Below are 19,542 nucleotides of genomic sequence, written 5' to 3'. Positions count from 1 at the left end.
TCCTCCCCTAACCTCCTTGGCTGCATAACGGTGGATGTCCTGGACCCCATTGGTTGTGACCATCTCCCTGTCCTCCTCACCATTTCAGACGGTCGTCGCCCCCACCCCGACCCTCGTCATAACCCTCCCCCGAAGTACATCCATGATTATTACCGTGCCGACTGGAATGCCTACCGGGATACCCTGTCCACCCAGGTCGATGGCCACCCCTTCATCTACCGCCACCCTGATGATGTTATCCATGCCGCCTTCTTTCTCCAGCAGACCTTGTCTGAGGCCGTGGAGGCCCATGTCCCTTCTGTCGCCATCCACCCCCACCGTCCTACCTTACCCCCACAGGCCATCCTCCTCCTCCGTGAATCCCGCCGTCTCTACCGTGCATTCCTCTGCACACGTGACCCGGGCGCACTACGACGCCACTGGCAACTCAAGAGACACATCTGTAACTTGCTCGCGGCTAAGAAACGCCGCTACTGGCGACAGACATGCACCCATTTAAATGCTACCCTTCCTATCAACTCGTCCAAGTACTGGTCAGCCTTCCGCCACCTTACCGGATCTAAACCCTCCCCCTACTATCCTCTCCTTCATGACAACCAACCCTTCCCTGACAACACTAGTAAGGCCAATCACTTTCCCTCCTACCTCTCTGATGTCTTTACCATCCCTAACGATCCCCAGTTCGATTACTCCCTCTTCCCAGATGTCTGTGATAGAACTGATACCTCTGTCCCTCCCCTCGCACCTGGTTTCCAGTACTTGGACAACATTGCACACACAGAACTCAATGCCCCAATCACTACACAAGATCTCATCGCTACACTCCGCACGAAACGCAATACCACTCCTGGTCACGATCGTGTCGCCTATCGCCACCTTCATGAAGCTCCTGCCTCTTTCCTCTCCACTCTGGCCAGGCTCTACAATGTAGTCCTGACCACCGGCTACTACCCCGACCTGTGGAAAACCTCCTGTATCCTGATGTTCCTTAAACCCGGTAAACCGCCATCTGCTGTCTCCTCCTACCATCCCATCAGGCTTACCTCGGTCTTCAGCAAGGTCCTGGAATCCTTCCTCACTTGACGCATCCACCAACATCTCCGCCAGCACCGCCTCCTTCCCGATACCCAGTTTGGCTTTAGGCCGTCCTTCTCTTCTGATGACCTTCTCCTTCACCTCACTTATCTCCTCTCTAAACAGCTCAGTTCCCGTCGTTCCGCCATCTTCCTCTCCCTTGAACCTATGACCGTGTGTGGCATTCTGGTCTCCTTTTCATGCTCCAAACCTTCGCCCTTCCTATTAACTCCTTCGTACGTCACCATCCACAACACCTACACCTTTTTCCCCTCTGCCGGTGTGCCCCAGGGTTATGTCCTCTCCCCTCTTCTGTTCCTCTTGTATACGGCAGACATGCCGCCGCATTCAACCCCCATCCACCTTCTCCAGGACGCCGATGACACCGCCTTCCTTGCACTTGCCCCCACCCTGCAGTGCTCCCAACACCTTCTCCAATCCCATCTTGACCGGTTCACTGCTTGGTGCAACCAGTGGTTGCTTAAGGTCAATCCTTCCAAAACTCAGGCGATCACTGTCGGCAAAACCACCCCTTCCTTCCATCTCCTCGATTTCTACATCACCATCTATGGCCGTCCTATCGCCCCCACCCCCACCCTTAAGTACCTTGGTGTCATCCTCGACCGTCGCCTCTCCTGGATCCCCCACCTCCGGACGATCCAAGCCAAGGCACGCTTCCGTCTCTGTCTCCTCAAGCTCCTTTCCGGCCGTACTTGGGGTCTGGACCCCTCCACCATCCTCCATACCTATAAATCCCTCATTCACCCTATCCTTTGCTACACCCACCCTGCCTGGATCTCCACTCCCCCTACCTTTTACAAATCCCTTCAAATCCTAGAACACCATGCTCTTCGCCTCACCTATTGCATCCATCTTCCCTCCCCCACGTGGATCCTGTACGACCTAATTCCCTTCCCCCACCTCCTCCTTTTCCTCGAATGGATATGGATCCTCTACACCTCCTGTAAATCCGATCCTCCTCACCCGCTGGTCCCTCCCATCCTCTCCCGCCCCCATCCGCTGCCGCGCCTGTACTTCCACGTCCCACCTGCTCTCCATCTCTCCACTCTCCATACCCTCTCCCAAGGTGGCTTACACCAACTCCCCCTCCCTGATGATGCCCTCCTCCCCTCCATCTACCCCTCCTACCAACTTTGATCCTCCCTCCCTCTTCCTCTGTTTTTTCCTTTGGGCACCCTCACTCCCTTCTCTCCCCCTTCCCTCCCTCCTCCCTTTCTCCCCGCTCCTCTCCCGGACTTCCCCCACCCCCATACCCACATTCCTCCTCCCATCCCTCTGCCATTGGCATCTTTGCTCTCCCCTCTCCCCCTCCCCCTCCCCCTTCTCCTCTTGGCAGGTCCCCGGACCCACACACGTTACGTGGTTTTCGCGCGCCGGAGATCATCGCCATCCGTTTTCTCGTGTGTGTGCCTTGGTTTCTGTGGTTAGTGTTGACTGTCACACTCCAACGTTCACCTGTGCCGTCGAATCATCAGTGTTTGTGCGCCGTGCCAACGTGTTTCAGTGTAATTTTCGTCGAGTGTGAACGGCTCCGTGTTTTGTATTTCTGTGTCTACTGTTTTTTTTTTTTTGTCCGTCAATATATCTATTATGTATCTCCTTCATGTTTTTCTCATTGTCGACTCGAAGGCTGAAGAGCAGAGTAGGATGCTGCTGCCAGCCTACCTATGTACAGGTATAAAAATTACAATAAAGGGGGAAAAAAAGTTTGTACCCTTTTGAGGACAAAAAGGGGGGGGGGGAGTCAGAGTAAATCTATGGTCGGATTGCTTCTTTCCCCTCCAAGATTACCTACGGGTTTATTCGACTGTTAGCCTCTGCCATGTCTGTGAAAGTCTAAGGCACAAATGACTGTACAGTTTAGAATGCAAGGCACTAAGACCTGATCCATTCTCTAGGCTGCCATAACTAGACTCACGTGTAAAAGGTACGCTAAGAAAGAAGAAAAATTCCTTGTGCCTCGTGGTAAGAACTAGTCAATTGCTGCTCATCTGGAAGCTGTAACTTACGTAAATTTGTGTTTACGTATATTTGGCTATAGTCAAGCAAGGTTAATGTACGCCGTAGTGGATTCTTTATATTGTTTCTAGTCAGCAAAAACTGTGGTGTGTTTTTCCAATTCAGTACCTTTTAAGGCTTTTACTCAACGTGCTTATGTGTTTTATACAGGTAGTTGCTTATTAGTGTGTTTTGTTGGCATGCAAAAGCTTGCCATTTCATTACGAGTAGAAATTCTTGCCTTGAAAGGAGAGTGTTGTAGAAGTTCACAAATCCTACCAGGCGAGCGTGTGTATTTGCTGTAAGTTAACTGGCAGAAATTTGTAAAATTTGTTTTTTATATATTTTGGAAATGTTAATGTTATTAACTGTGAATGTCTCCCCCCCCCCCCCCCCCCCCCGCCCCCCGTGTGCATGGCTCATGCGTTTTGGTTCTTCTATTTTGTGAGAACTTTTGTAAACAAGATTGTCTTTATATGTTGCAGACGAGTTAGATTCTGCGCCATTTAATGAATGGAGTGAAATTCATCTGTAATTTAGCTGAGCTTGAGATGTTATACAGCATCGCAATGTATATGTTAAATTGTTTGCCTGTACATGCCTTTTACTGGCGTGAAATTTTTTATAATAATTTAATAATTTAGAAGTCCATTCCTGTCGTAAATTGTGACTTATTTGTTAAATGATTTTTTAAATATCGTAAAGTCTTGCACCAAATTTGAATAAAGCGTGTTACTGTAAACTGTGTGTAATTTCACCAGTTATTCCTTCGCACCTACTTCCGCTTTACATTTTGTACACTGTGTGACGGTACATCATATAAATGGACATTTGGAGAAAGGGAAAGGAAGTTTTTGTTATGAGACGTGTAAATTATAAATTATTTCAAGACTGTGTACGTGTGCGCGATATATAACAAATAGTAAAGAACTTAAGTTATTATTATCAAAACACAAATATCGATGTAATTAACAAAACACAGTTTTTTTGGTATCATATCTGTGTAACAAGATCAGAGGCAATGCTTTGATGTAACTCGCTCTCCTGTTTTGTTTCGTCTAGCGGTAGGCCGCCATTGGAGTGCTGTCTGATAATTAACGTAAGTTTTATCTGTATTTTGAAAAATATAGTAGAAATTGTCATTAGAAAGTGTGTATTACTGACTTAGTTGTCACCTCTCATGATCACAACCATTAATTATAATTAACAAAGTTTTTACAGAACTTCGCAGTACAGGGAGCTCATCTCCCCTACCATGATTTAGTCGGCCATTACGCTGACTGTATTATTTAATTAAAATATCATGTCATAATACTAAATGTAAATGCGAGAGACTTCTCAACTTAAATTCAAAGTTAAAAAGAGTCAAAATAGATTTGGTTTATTAATATTTAGAATACTGAATGAGTTCAGTATGTTTCATTTTGGCCACCTAACGGCAGACGAAATTCTCTCCAGTAAGAATACGCATATTTTCTTTTGTAAATAGCAGCGCTCACGTAAACTATTTTTAGAAGGCGGTGAGTCGCGCGATGTGTGTAAAAAATATTACATTGTACGTACTTCGAGGCAGCCGATGTCCGTACGTGTGTTATCGCGGTATAAGTTAATTAAAAGTCTCATACTAGCCCACAATATTTAAAGCCACCCCAACCAAAATCATAAAATATATAATTATAAAAATAAAAATATACATTTATACTGTGATAACTGATTGTGATTAATAGCCTTTGGTGAACCAGTAGTAATTTTACGGTTCACCCGTGTCAGTTTTCGCTGCTGATTACGGCACACCCCTTATGTGAATTTTGTACTTGGGCGCCTTCGTCGCCCCTCGCAGCCAAGCCAGGCGCCCCTAAAGTGGCCCAAGGGCAGCGGCTGGCGCCCTTGCGCGGAGCTGCTAGCTGGATCCGCGCTCTGCGCGTTTTATGGAACCGTGGCAGCAGTGGCCCTGCGAGACGCGCTTCTACCTAATTGTCTGAGGCAGGAGCGGGCGGTCAGCTGTCAAAAGTGGGCGCCTCACTGCCACTTTCCCAGAGCGGAGGCGTGCGTGCAGCCGTCCACAACCCATATTGTTCCCAGGGCCACTGGGAGCTCCCACTTTCCCGATATCTCGCCGGCAGCCAGTACGACCGAGCGCGTGGGACGAGGAGCAGGTAGCCTTTTAGTGCAGCGTTAATGACACGTCGCCGGATTTGGTCTCAACTATTATGCAGGACGCTTAACTATTATAAACGAACACTCGAGGCTATGCTGACCCTCCGATTTTTCTTAGAGGATCTGTTAAGGAAAGACAAACCATCTTTTATAACACGTGTAGACTTACAAAAAGCTTTTGACAATACTGACTGCACAACTCTCTTTGAAATTCCGAAGGTCACAGGGGTAACATACAGTGACGGAGAGGCTACCTGCAACTTGCTCATAAACCAGACAACAGTTATATGAGACGAGGGGTTTGAAAGGGAAGCAGCAGTTGACAAGCGAAAGAAACAGGACTGTAGCCTTTACAGATGTTATTCGTCCTTACTTTGACCAAGACGTAAAGGAAACTCAATAAAGATTTGAAGTAGGCATGAAAGTCAAGGTGGAAAAATGGAAACTTTGCGTGAAATGTATTTGCCGTTGCGAATATGGACATTCTATAATAGAATGACTAAAATGAAAATTTTTGCCGGACCGGGACTCGAACCCAGATTTCCTGCTCATCTGAGCCGTGTATTTCATGACGGCTGTAGTCGCTGCAGTGTCCGCCCCTGGTAGCTGAGTGGCCAGCGCGATGGAATGTCATACCTAACGACCCCGGGTTCGATTCCCGGCTGGGTCGGAGATTTTCTCCTATCAGGGACTGGGCCTTGTATTGTCCTTATCATTATCATTTCATCCCCATCGACGCGCAAGTCGCCGAAGTGGCGTCAACTCGGAAGACTTGCACCAGGCGAACTGTCTACCCGACGGGAGGTCCTAGTCACACGGCATTTCCTTTCGCCGCTGTGGCCGTTTCTCCGGACGTATGTGCATGTCCGAAGGAACATTCCATCGTAATTCTGAATAACATAGAAACTGCAATATCGTTTGCGGTTTGCCCATGACGTTTTAGTACCGTCAGAGACAGCGAAGGACTTGGAGGAGCAGTTGAATGGTATGGGCAGTGTCTCGAAAGGAGGATATAAGATGAACACCAACAAAAGCAAAGAAAGATAACGGAATGTAGCCGAATTAAATCAGACGACGCTGAAGTGATTATATTAGCAAACGAGCCACTAAAAATAGTAGATGAGTTTTGCAACTTCGCCAGCAAAATAACTGATAATGGCAGAAGTAGGGAGGATATACACTACTGGCCATTAAAATTGCTACACCACGAAGATGACGTACTACAGACGCGAAATTTAACCGACAGGAAGAAGATGCTGTGATATGCAAATGATTAGCTTTCACACAGGTTAGGCGCCGGTGGCGACACCTACAACGTGCTGACATGAGGAAAGTTTCCAACTGATTTCTCATACACAAACAGCAGTTGACCGGCGTTGCCTGGTGAAACGTTGTTGTGATGCCTCGCGTAAGGAGAAGAAATGTGTACCATCACGTTTTCGACTTTGATAAAGGTCGGATTGCAGCCTATCGCGATTGCGGTTTATCGTATCGCGACATTGCTACTCGCGTTGGTCGCGATCCAATGACTGTTAGCAGAATATGGAATCGGTGGGTTCAGGAGGGTAATACGGAACGCCGTGCTGGATCCCAACGGCCTCGTATCACTAGCAGTCGAGACGGCAGGCATCTTATCCGCATGTCTGTACGGATCGTGCAGTCACGTCTCGATCTCTGAGTCAACAGATGGGGACGTTTGCAAGACAATGAAAATGAACAGTTCGACGACGTTTGCAGCAGCATGGACTATCAGCTTGGAGACCATGGCTGCGGTTACCCTTGACGCTGCATCACAGACAGGAGCGCCTGCAGATGGTGTACTCAGCGACGAACCTGGGTGCACGAATGGCAAAACGTCATTTTTTCGGATGAATCCAGGTTCTGTTTACAGCATCATGATGGGTGCATCCGTGTTTGGCGACATCGTGATGAACGCACATTGGAAGCGTGTATTCGTCATCGTCATACTGGCGTATCACCCGGCGTGATGGGATGGGGTGCCATTGGTTACACGTCTCGGTCACCTCTTATTCGCATTGACGGCACTTTGAACAGTGGACGTTACATTTCAGATGTGTTAAGACCCATGGCTCTACCCTTCATTCGATCCCTGTGAAATCCTACACTTCAGCAGGATAATGCACGACCGCGTGTTGCAGGTCCTGTACTGGCCGTTCTGGATACAGAAAATGTTCGACTGCTGACCTGGCCAGCACATTCTCCAGATCTCTCACCAATTGAAAACGTCTGGTCAATGGTGGCCGAGCAACTGGCTCATCACAATACGCCAGTCATTACTCTTGATCAACTGTGCTATCGTGTTGAAGCTGCATGGGCAGCTGTACCTCTACACGCCATCCAAGCTCTGTTTGACGCATTCCCAGGCGTATCAAGACCGTTATTACGGCCAGAGGTGGTTGTTCCGGGTACTGATTTCTCAGGATCTATACTCAAATTGCGTGAAAATGTAATCACATGTCAGTTCTAGTATAATATGTTTGTCCAATGAATACCCGTTTATCATCTGCATTTCTTCTTGGTGTAGCAATTTTGATGGCCAGTAGTTAAAAATGTAGACAGACAATGGAATGAAGAGCGCTTCTGATGAAGAGAAATTTGTTAACATCGAATTTATATTTAAGTATTAGGAAGTTTTTTCTGAAGTTATTTGCCTGGAGCGTAGTCATACATGGAAGTAAAATATTTGACAGTAAACAGTTTACACAAGAATAGATTTCTGACTTTCCAAATGTGGTGCTACAGAATGCTGAAAATTAGATGGGTAGATAGCATAACTAACGAGGAAATGTTGAATAGAACTGAGGAGACTAGAAATTAGTGCCACACTCTGACTAGAAGAAGGCATCGGTTGATAGAACACATTCTGAGTCGTCAGGGGATCTCAGATTAAGTGTTGGATGGAAGTGTAGGGGGTAAAAATCGTAGAGAGATCCGAAGAGACGAATACAGTATGTAGATTCAGAAGGATGTAGGTTGCAGTGGCTGTTCGGAGACGAAGAGGCTTGCACAGGATTGAGTAGCATGGAGAGCTGCATCAAACCAGTCTGAAGGCGAAAGGGCAAGCAAAGAACAATGACACTTCACCCAAAGCGAACCTGAGGAATAAACGTAGCTTTAAGCATTACAGTGTTGTAATACTGACCTGAGTGCATCTGTGCCTTCGTCGGTTGAGTAAATCATTGGTTTCTGGACCCACATTTATGAGAATTAATTGCTTACTTCATCGTTCTCTACCCATACATTACCATCTACAAAGGTCATTTTTGATATAAATGAATTTGTCACTATTTAGACATGTCATAGCATAACAAGTAAATTTTATAAGTTTCACAAGAAACTCACTGCACTTCAGACAGTAGAAATTTGATCCGCTCAATATATGAACAAAACCTCTGTACTAATCCACATTCCAGGTCATGCGGCGGATTGTACACACCCCCTTTGCCCGTCCCTCCACAACCCCCGCCCCCCTAAACTGTGGATGCCTCTGACGCAGCACACAGTTTAATCTGCCAGGAAGTTTCAATGACTAGCGACACTTGATCTCAGACAGACTGCGGCATGATATTAAATTGATCTCCTAGAACGACCTTGTCCCATCCTAGTACACTGTCGTGTGTAAAGGGAGAACACTTCGGAGATGCTGGCTTGTATTTTCACTGTATTTATAACGACAAATCGACTCGTGAAAATATGTATGAAAGAAAAAAATCATAAGGCAATGAAAGTTTGTTATGCCACTTTCTAGAAACAGCGGTAAATCTTGTAAACATGCTATTTCTCCAACTAGAAATACTGTTAGCTTAGCTGATAACTTCAATATAGCTACAAATGTCTCTTACAGATATAAACAATTGCTTGTGCTTTGTTTAATTATTGCACAAACTAGTTACTCGTTTCTAAAAATAATTGTATTTTCCGGTATTACGTATTGATAACACCTCATGGGCGTCTTAGAAACGGAACTACAGGTTTCCGTCTGACGCCGACAGCGGTCGAACGGGATCTGGCAGACTCAACTGTGAGCACCCACTTAGCCACACCTCCAGCAGCTCTGTACTGTACTTAAAGCGCCCTCTGCCGCCGCAATATAGGACGGCCAGTGGCAGCTGCTCCAGTTGTAGCTTCATCACCACCGTTGTTGCTGTTGAATGAACTGAACTCTGTTTCTTGTAAAGACTCTTCATATGTTTGGAGAAATACAAGTTACATAAATCCTCTGTTTGCTGTGTTACTTGTTCACTAACCATTTCTGCTCCTGTCTAACTTTCCTACAACGGCACCTGCTGCACCACTCTGTAGTCCACCTCTCCTTACCATTATGTATGAAGTCGTACACAACATCTGGCAACAAGTTATCTAGCCTACGGGTGACGGTCGCAAGACTACACATTGCCTGTTATGTCATCTTTTCATTTCATGTTTTGTTGTTTTGCATTGTCACTGCTTATCACGTGTTTGCTTCGCTTGTGCTCTTTCTGTTCTACATCTACATCTACATCCATACTCCGCAAGCCACCTGACGGTGTCTGGCGGAGGGTACCTTGAGTACCTCTGTCAGTTCTCCATTCTATTCCAGTCTCGTATTGTTCGTGGAAAGAAAGATTGTCAGTATGCCTCATGTGGGCTCTAGTCTCTCTGATTTTATTCTCATGGTCTCTTCGCGAGGTATACATAGGAGTCACTGCTTATCATGTGTTTGCTTCGCTTGTGCTCTTTCTGTTCTACATCTACATCTACATCCATACTCCGCAAGCCACCTGACGGTGTCTGGCGGAGGGTACCTTGAGTACCTCTGTCAGTTCTCCATTCTATTCCAGTCTCGTATTGTTCGTGGAAAGAAAGATTGTCAGTATGCCTCATGTGGGCTCTAGTCTCTCTGATTTTATTCTCATGGTCTCTTCGCGAGGTATACATAGGAGTCACTGCTTATCATGTGTTTGCTTCGCTTGTGCTCTTTCTGTTCTACATCTACATCTACATCCATACTCCGCAAGCCACCTGACGGTGTCTGGCGGAGGGTACCTTGAGTACCTCTGTCAGTTCTCCATTCTATTCCAGTCTCGTATTGTTCGTGGAAAGAAAGATTGTCAGTATGCCTCATGTGGGCTCTAGTCTCTCTGATTTTATTCTCATGGTCTCTTCGCGAGGTATACATAGGAGTCACTGCTTATCATGTGTTTGCTTCGCTTGTGCTCTTTCTGTTCTACATCTACATCTACATCCATACTCCGCAAGCCACCTGACGGTGTCTGGCGGAGGGTACCTTGAGTACCTCTGTCAGTTCTCCATTCTATTCCAGTCTCGTATTGTTCGTGGAAAGAAAGATTGTCAGTATGCCTCATGTGGGCTCTAGTCTCTCTGATTTTATTCTCATGGTCTCTTCGCGAGGTATACATAGGAGTCACTGCTTATCATGTGTTTGCTTCGCTTGTGCTCTTTCTGTTCTACATCTACATCTACATCCATACTCCGCAAGCCACCTGACGGTGTCTGGCGGAGGGTACCTTGAGTACCTCTGTCAGTTCTCCATTCTATTCCAGTCTCGTATTGTTCGTGGAAAGAAAGATTGTCAGTATGCCTCATGTGGGCTCTAGTCTCTCTGATTTTATTCTCATGGTCTCTTCGCGAGGTATACATAGGAGTCACTGCTTATCATGTGTTTGCTTCGCTTGTGCTCTTTCTGTTCTACATCTACATCTACATCCATACTCCGCAAGCCACCTGACGGTGTCTGGCGGAGGGTACCTTGAGTACCTCTGTCAGTTCTCCATTCTATTCCAGTCTCGTATTGTTCGTGGAAAGAAAGATTGTCAGTATGCCTCTATGTGGGCTCTAGTCTCTCTGATTTTATTCTCATGGTCTCTTCGCGAGATATACATAGGAGGGAGCAATATACAACTTTACTCCTCGGTGAAGGTATCTTCTCGAAACTTCAACAAAAGCCCGTATCGAGCTACTGAGCGTCTTCCACTGGAGTTTATCTATCATCTCTGTAACGCTTTCGCGATTACTAAATGATCCTGTAACGAAGCGTGCTGCTCTCTGTTGGATCTTCTCTATCTCTTCTATCAACCCTGACTGGTACGGATCCCACATCGATGAGCAGAACTCAAGCAGTTGGCGAACAAGTGTACTGTAACCTACTTCCTTTGTTTTCGCACTGCATTTCCTTAGGATTCACACCTAGGTTCCACACTTGCTCTTTCTGCACTTCTTTTTTTTTATTTCTTTGTGCTGTTTTTGCTTTTTGCTGTTTGTATTTGTGTGTTTCTTACTTTTCCTGTTCTCTTACGCATTGCTCACTCAATGTGGCCACTAAAATACAATCGTCTACTGTGCCGACTGCAGTTGATCTAATTCAGCTTATTCAGTTTCAGAGTCAGCAAATGGCTCATTTGCTTGAACTGATACATCCCTTCATGACGTCATGCGCCGCCATTTCGGGGGTTTGACGAGACGAAGGAAGACGGGACAGAGTAAATCGCATAGTTCAACGCAGGTATCGCAGCGCATCACATACGAGGTACCGAAAAGCATCCTAGTTTCTTGGCCACGGCAGGAGTGACTGTAAATCGCTATTCCGCAAAATTATTTCACACCTTTTTCCCTGAACAAGTACCATACGACGACGTGTTGAAGGCGGTGTGAAAGTATTATCAGACAGGGTTCACGTTGCAGCTGCCCATTACAAATTCTTTACGGTTCGTAAGCAGTGATAGAGGTACCATCAGTGGGTTACTGAATTTCAAGGCCTTACTAGGCAGTGTAAATTCAAATGTGACTGTGGGAAATATTACAGTGTAACCATGGTTTGTAATATCATCACGTACAATGTAGCTGACTCTCGAATTCGGGAACAGATTATTCAATACCCAAACCCCTCCTCGCAACAGGTTTTTCTGATTCTGGACTATCAGGATTCCTTCGAAAGTGCAGCAGAGCGTTTTGAGGTAGCGCCTGTTCGTTCCGTAGACAGCCGCGATAAACTGGCCTCTCAGCCGTTCGCAAACAGTGGCCCGTCCGGCCACAGCCACTGCGCCCACGAAAGCAGGTGTGCCCTCGCGTGAAGCGACCTGTTTTTTTGCGGCAAACAGAAACATGTACAGTCCGTGTGCTTACATAAGCGTAAGGCATTCCCTTCTGCTACTCCTTCATACGAGACTAAGTGACAGTGTGTAGCGTGTTTTCAAAGTCCGACAGTGTCGAACCGGCCGCTGGTGGCCGAGCGGTTCTGGCGCTACAGTCTGGAACCGCGCGACCGCTACGGTCGCAGGTTCGAATCCTGCCTCGGGCTTCGATGTGTGTGTTGTCCTTAGGTTAGTTAGGTTTAAGTAGTTCTAAGTTCTAGGGGACTTATGACCTCAGCAGTTGAGTCCCATAGTGCTCAGAGCCATTTGAACTATTTTTTTCGACAGTGTCGTTAGTGCAAAACAACAGTGTGACAGCCGTTCAGGAAAGGCTTCCAACTCATCTGCCGTGCTACATGAAGACAAAAGACTTTTTGTGTCTCTAACTACACTCCTGGAAATTGAAATAAGAACACCGTGAATTCATTGTCCCAGGAAGGGGAAACTTTATTGACACATTCCTGGGGTCAGATACATCACATGATCACACTGACAGAACCACAGGCACATAGACAAAGGCAACAGAGCATGCACAATGTCGGCACTAGTACAGTGTATATCCACCTTTCGCAGCAATGCAGGCTGCTATTCTCCCATGGAGACGATCGTAGAGATGCTGGATGTAGTCCTGTGGAACGGCTTGCCATGCCATTTCCACCTGGCGCCTCAGTTGGACCAGCGTTCGTGCTGGACGTGCAGACCGCGTGAGACGACGCTTCATCCAGTCCCAAACATGCTCAATGGGGGACAGATCCGGAGATCTTGCTGGCCAGGGTAGTTGACGTACACCTTCTAGAGCACGTTGGTTGGAACGGGATACATGCGGACGTGCATTGTCCTGTTGGAACAGCAAGTTCCCTTGCCGGTCTAGGAATGGTAGAACGATGGGTTCGATGACGGTTTGGATGTACCGTGCACTATTCAGTGTCCCCTCGACGATCACCAGTGGTGTACGGCCAGTGTAGGAGATCGCTCCCCACACCATGATGCCGGGTGTTGGCTCTGTGTGCCTCGGTCGTATGCAGTCCTGATTGTGGCGCTCACCTGCACGGCGCCAAACACGCATACGACCATCATTGGCACCAAGGCACAAGCGACTCTCATCGCTGAAGACGACACGTCTCCATTCGTCCCTCCATTCACGCCTGTCGCGACACCACTGGAGGCGGGCTGCACGATGTTGGGGCGTGAGCGGAAGACGGCCTAACGGTGTGCGGGACCGTAGCCCAGCTTCATGGAGACGGTTGCGAATGGTCCTCGCCGATACCCCAGGAGCAACAGTGTCCCTAATTTGCTGGGAAGTGGCAGTGCGGTCCCCTACGGCACTGCGTAGGATCCTACGGTCTTGGCGTGCATCCGTGCGTCGCTGCGGTCCCGTCCCAGGTCGACGGGCACGTGCACCTTCCGCCGACCACTGGCGACAACATCGATGTACTGTGGAGACCTCACGCCCCACGTGTTGAGCAATTCGGCGGTACGTCCACCCGGCCTCCCGCATGCCCACTATACGCCCTCGCTCAAAGTCCGTCAACTGCACATACGGTTCACGTCCACGCTGTCGCGGCATGCTACCAGAGTTAAAGACTGCGATGGAGCTCCGTATGCCACGGCAAACTGGCTGACACTGACGGCGGCGGTGCACAAATGCTGCGCAGCTAGCGCCATTCGACGGCCAACACCGCGGTTCCTGGTGTGTCCGCTGTGCCGTGCGTGTGATCATTGCTTTTACAGCCCTCTCGCAGTGTCCGGAGCAAGTATGGTGGGTCTGACACACCGGTGTCAATGTGTTCTTTTTTCCATTTCCAGGAGTGTATTATTGGACAATTAGTCCACTTGCAACTTGTCAGTGGAACTTCAGTGGCTTTACCAGCTGTATCACTTACGATCCCCTCATTATCGAATACGGGTAGGAGAGCAACAGAGGACGCGTCAGGTTGGTACTGCAACACGGTAGAGCCCGCAACATTTTCAGCTGATGACGGGGTGCTTATGACATCTTCTTCATGAAGGGGCCGGCATGTCTGTATCGTCCAGCTCGGTGCACCAAAGTCAAATTTATGGTGAGCACAATTCACGGCAACAACAGAGTAGCTCGATTTCACGCTTGTGGAATCCAGGACAAATGTCCGTCTCGAGTTCATCACATTTGTACTGGATGTATGAAATTATGGGGATAATCACCAACTTCCAGTCATTGCTTCGACCAGGAATTTGCAAGCAGATATAGACTCAGATCACAATATAGTAGTGATGAAGAGTAGGCTGAAGTTCAAGACATTAGTCAGGAAGAATCAATACGCAAAGAAGTGGGATACGGAAGTACTAAGGAATGACGAGATACGTTTGAAGTTCTCTAACGCTATAGATACAGCAATAAGGAATAGCGCAGTAGGCAGTACAGTTGAAGAGGAATGGACATCTCTAAAAAGGGCCTTCACAGAAGTTGGGAAGGAAAACACAGGTACAAAGAAGGTAGCTGCGAAGAAACCATGGGTAACAGAAGAAATACTTCAGTTGATTGATGAAAGAAGGAAGTACAAACATGTTCTGGGAAAATCAGGAATACAGAAATACAAGTCGCTGAGGAATGAAATAAACTGGAAATGCAGGGAAGCTAAGACGAAATGGCTGCAGGAAAAATGTGAAGACATCGAAAAAGATATGATTGTCGGAAGGACAGACTCAGCATACAGGAAAGTCAAAACAACCTTTGGTGACCTTAAAAGCAACGGTGGTAACATTAAGAGTGCAACGGGAATTCCACTGTTAAATGCAGAGGAGAGAGCAGATAGGTGGAAACAATACATTGAAGGCCTCTATGAGGGTGAAGATTTGTCTGATATGATAGAAGAAGAAACAGGAGTCGATTTAGAAGAGATAGGGGATCCAGTATTAGAATCGGAATTTAAAAGAGCTTTGGAGGACTTACGGTCAAATAAGGCAGAAGGGATAGATAACATTCCATCAGAATTTCTAAAATCATTGGGGGAAGTGGCAACAAAACGACTGTTCACGTTGGTGTGTAGAATATATGAGTCTGGCGACATACCATCTGACTTTCGGAAAAGCATCATCCACACACACAATTCCGAAGACGGCAAGAGCTGACAAGTGCGAGAATTATCGCACAATCAGCTTAACAGCTCATGCATCGAAGCTGCTTACAAGAATAATATACAGAAGAATGGAAAAGAAAATTGAGAATGCGCTAAGTGACGATCAGTTTGGCTTTAGGAAAAGTAAAGGGGCGAGAGAGGCAATTCTGACGTTACGCCTAATAATGGAAGCAAGGCTAAAGAAAAATCGGGACACTTTCATAGGATTTGTCAACCTGGAAAAAGCGTTCGACAATATAAAATGGTGCAAGCTGTTCGAGATTCTGAAAAAAGTAGGGGTAAGCTACTGGAAGGGACGGGTCATATACAATATGTACAACAACCAAGAGGGAATTATAAGAGTGGACGATCAAGAACGAAGTGCTCGTATTAAGAAGGGTGTAAGACAAGGCTGTAGCCTTTCGCCCCTGCTCTTCAATCTGTACATCGAGGAAGCAATGATGGAAATAAATGAAAGGTTCAGGAGTGGAATTAAAATACAAGGTGAAAGGATATCAATGATACGATTCGCTGATGACATTGCTATCCTGAGTGAAAGTGAAGAAGAATTAAATGATCTGCTGAACGGAATGAAGTCTAATGAGTACACAGTATGGTTTGAGAGTAAATCGGAGAAAGACGAAGGTACTGAGAAGTAGTAGAAATGAGAACAGCGAGAAACTTAACATCAGGATTGATGGTCACGAAGTCAATGAAGTTAAGGAATTCTGCTACCTAGGCAATAAAATAACCAATGACGGACGGAGCAAGGAGGACATCAAAAGCAGACTCGCTATGGTAAAAGAGGCATTTCTGGCCAAGAGAAGTCTACTAATATCAAATGCCGGCCTTAATTTGAGGAAGAAATTTCTGAGGATGTACGTCTGGAGTACAGCATTGTATGGTAGTGAAACATGGACTGTAGGAAAACCGGAACAGAAGAGAATCGAAGCATTTGAGATGTGGTGCTATAGACGAATGTTGAAAATTAGGTGGACTGATAAGGTAAGGAATGAGGAGGTTCTACGCAGAATCGGAGAGGAAAGGAATATGTGGAAAACACTGATAAGGAGAAGGGACAGGATGATAGGACATCTGCTAAGACATGAGGGAATGACTTCCATGGTACTAGAGGGAGCTGTAGAGGGCAAAAACTGTAGAGGAAGACAGAGATTGGAATACGTCAAGCAAATAATTGAGGAAGTAGGTTGCAAGTGCTACTCTAAGATGAAGAGGTTAGCACAGGAAAGGAATTCGTGGCGGGCCGCATCAAACCAGTCAGTAGACTGATGACAAAAAAAAAAAAAAAAAAATAGATTTCAACTTTCGTTGTACTTTATTAGAGAGTAAATCCTTAAGAGAGAAAACAGTAAATTCACAGATGCGGAAAGAACACTGTTGTCTACCACACGCGCAAACGAAGTTGACACTCGGGGCGGTGGCTGATGGGAGCAACAAGAAAGGCATTTCCCATTTATAGTCGCTCCCATCAAAAAATGCGTTGAGTGTCAACTTTGTTTGCGCGAATAATACTTAATCTTCCACCTGAATTTCGATAAACAGAATTGTCACAGTTTTCATAGTTGAACTTGATGTTGTTTTAGTAGATGTATTGGTGAATAAATTTAGTTATTTATTTAATCATAGTTTCTATTTGGTACTTTCACTTATATTAAGTTAGACGCAGTCAATAGGTGTTCAGGTAGATACTTTTAATCTCATTAAATCTTCTGCAAAAAATTATTGTCCAGTCAGATAGGGTCAATCAGATTAAGTTTTTATTCAAATTTCCCACTCTAGGATCTATGCCGTAATTTCGCGTTATCCACATAACATTCTGTACAATTAAAATTTAAAGGGTAGATCTTGTAACCGCCCTGTTAAATTGTTAGAAGCTTAGTTAGCCGGTGTCGTAATTCTGAAATGAGAGTTGTTATGGTGGTCGCGTAATAGGTATTTTGTGTGAAGCGCCCTATGCGACACAGGCAAAGGTCAATTGCGGAAACTAAGCCACTGGATATTACAAGTAACGTTATTATAGAATACGCCCGACTGATTTCACAAAATAAGAGGGCACGTATATTCGCGAGTGAGTGGTTCAAAATAAGAATTAATACCGTAAAGGAAATGGGTCATAAATATAGTTCGGTCGGTACACACTCAGTTGTATGCGAACGTACGATCGGGTTAGAGGCACGTACGTTCTAAGTACTATCATTCCCCGTGGCTTAGATGAAAAGAATTGTGATTAAATTGCATTTGTTCATCTAACAAGGAAAATTATCGGACTTCCAAATTAAATGAAAAGAAAGACTGAAGGTTCTGAATGTCGCGGCAAATACATGGAAATTGACATTGGCGGCCACGAAGGGAAAGAGATGAACACATTCACGTACCTCTATTGTTGAACAGCGTCGTCGTGAATATCGTGGCCTCCATCTAAATTCTCCATATAAAATTAATATAATAATAATCTCCCAAAGTTACAGGAGCTGGGATCCGTGGTATCGTAAATCAGAAAATCATATTGACCATTAATTCATTTCATTGTATAACACCATTTCACTTTAAAATTACACAACATGTCTTATCACCAGGACAGTAGAACAACGAAAGGTAACTAATACTAAAATTAATAAATGAAGAGCGTAAAGCCTCTTTTGTCCATCAGTGTTAAGTACTTTTCACATTAATCTTTGGTATGAGAGATAATTCTATCTATCTATTTATCAATAAGGAAAAATTGTTAAGTTCCTTTACAATCTTAAAGACGTGGCCCGCCCACAGTTAGTTTTGAGCGATTTAACCATAGGGGATTACGCAGAGCTTTATTTATCCTTATTTAATTGTTAGGTTACATATTTGCAAGGGCTTATATTGGATTATAACAGCCCACAATAAATTTACAACAGTGCGCAGTAAAATGCTATTGTAAAACACTTTCCGAACAGAGTGTTCAGTTTATGGAACAAGAGGAGTAGTCAGTTGCCTAGCGTGACGACTGCTTTTAACAAATAATTCATTTGGGAGGGCTGAGATAGTAGAATAAAAGGTACTCCGAGCTTTTCTCGACCTAGGACAGACTACACAGATGAGCATCTGTGTTAGACTTTTCACACAACATTTCTGCTTGAGATTCAACTCAAGACGTTGTTTGTGAGTTTTTATGAAATTTCAATCAAGTAGATACGGCTTATACAATTATCTTATCCACGCTGAACGATGGAACTGCAGCTGTGGTTAAATAGCTGTTAATTTTGTGGAAACTGCAACCAATCGCTTTTTTTATCACGTTATCCGGCTTACGAGTTATTTAAAACTCAACATACGAAGGTGAGTGTTTAAGGAAATACTATGTGTAGTTAGTCGCAACTCAATTTTTAAAAATTCTGCCAAATTATGTACAAAAATAAGTCAGTGGTAGTACTGTTATTTGATTGCTTACAGCTAATATAATCCGGGGGTTTGTAAGTTTATTCGTTGTATTTTTGAAGCTCGCAGGATTTGTTTGGAGCTGAGCAAGAGCAACATTTTACGGCTAATTCGTCTGAGTAGCAGAAGAGATTGTGTAAGCTCTCTATGTAATTTATGTATATACGAAGTACTGAATATTCTTTTTCAAAAACTTTCTCTTGGTGTAACGTGTCCTTACTATACATCGTATTCAACTGCTGAGCAATATTGACTGTTGGTTGGCCCTGTCTCCGCTTGTGAACAGAGTCGATAAACAAAATTTTAATCTTAATGAAATACTGAATTTGAAATCATGAAAATTAATCTAATTAAATCCCAAAAGAAACTGTCTACTCAGTGAAAACTATTTAACTGAAACTCAGTACTGAAGTACATTTTGAAAGTTACGTAACTCGAAGTGCAAAGTCTGACTTGAAATATCCACAGAATAAAATACTGCTCTGCTAGGAAGAAAATACAGGGTGTTTCAAAAAGAATATACGTATTTAGAATGCATATATTTATTAAACTTTACGACATACGAATATGAAACTTTACACACATAGCCGGCCGATGTGGTCGAGCGGTTCTAG

This window comes from Schistocerca nitens, chromosome 9 (genome assembly GCF_023898315.1).
Source record: "Schistocerca nitens isolate TAMUIC-IGC-003100 chromosome 9, iqSchNite1.1, whole genome shotgun sequence".
NCBI classification, from domain to species: Eukaryota; Metazoa; Arthropoda; class Insecta; order Orthoptera; family Acrididae; genus Schistocerca; species Schistocerca nitens.
Note: the sequence above shows the minus strand (reverse complement) of the source record.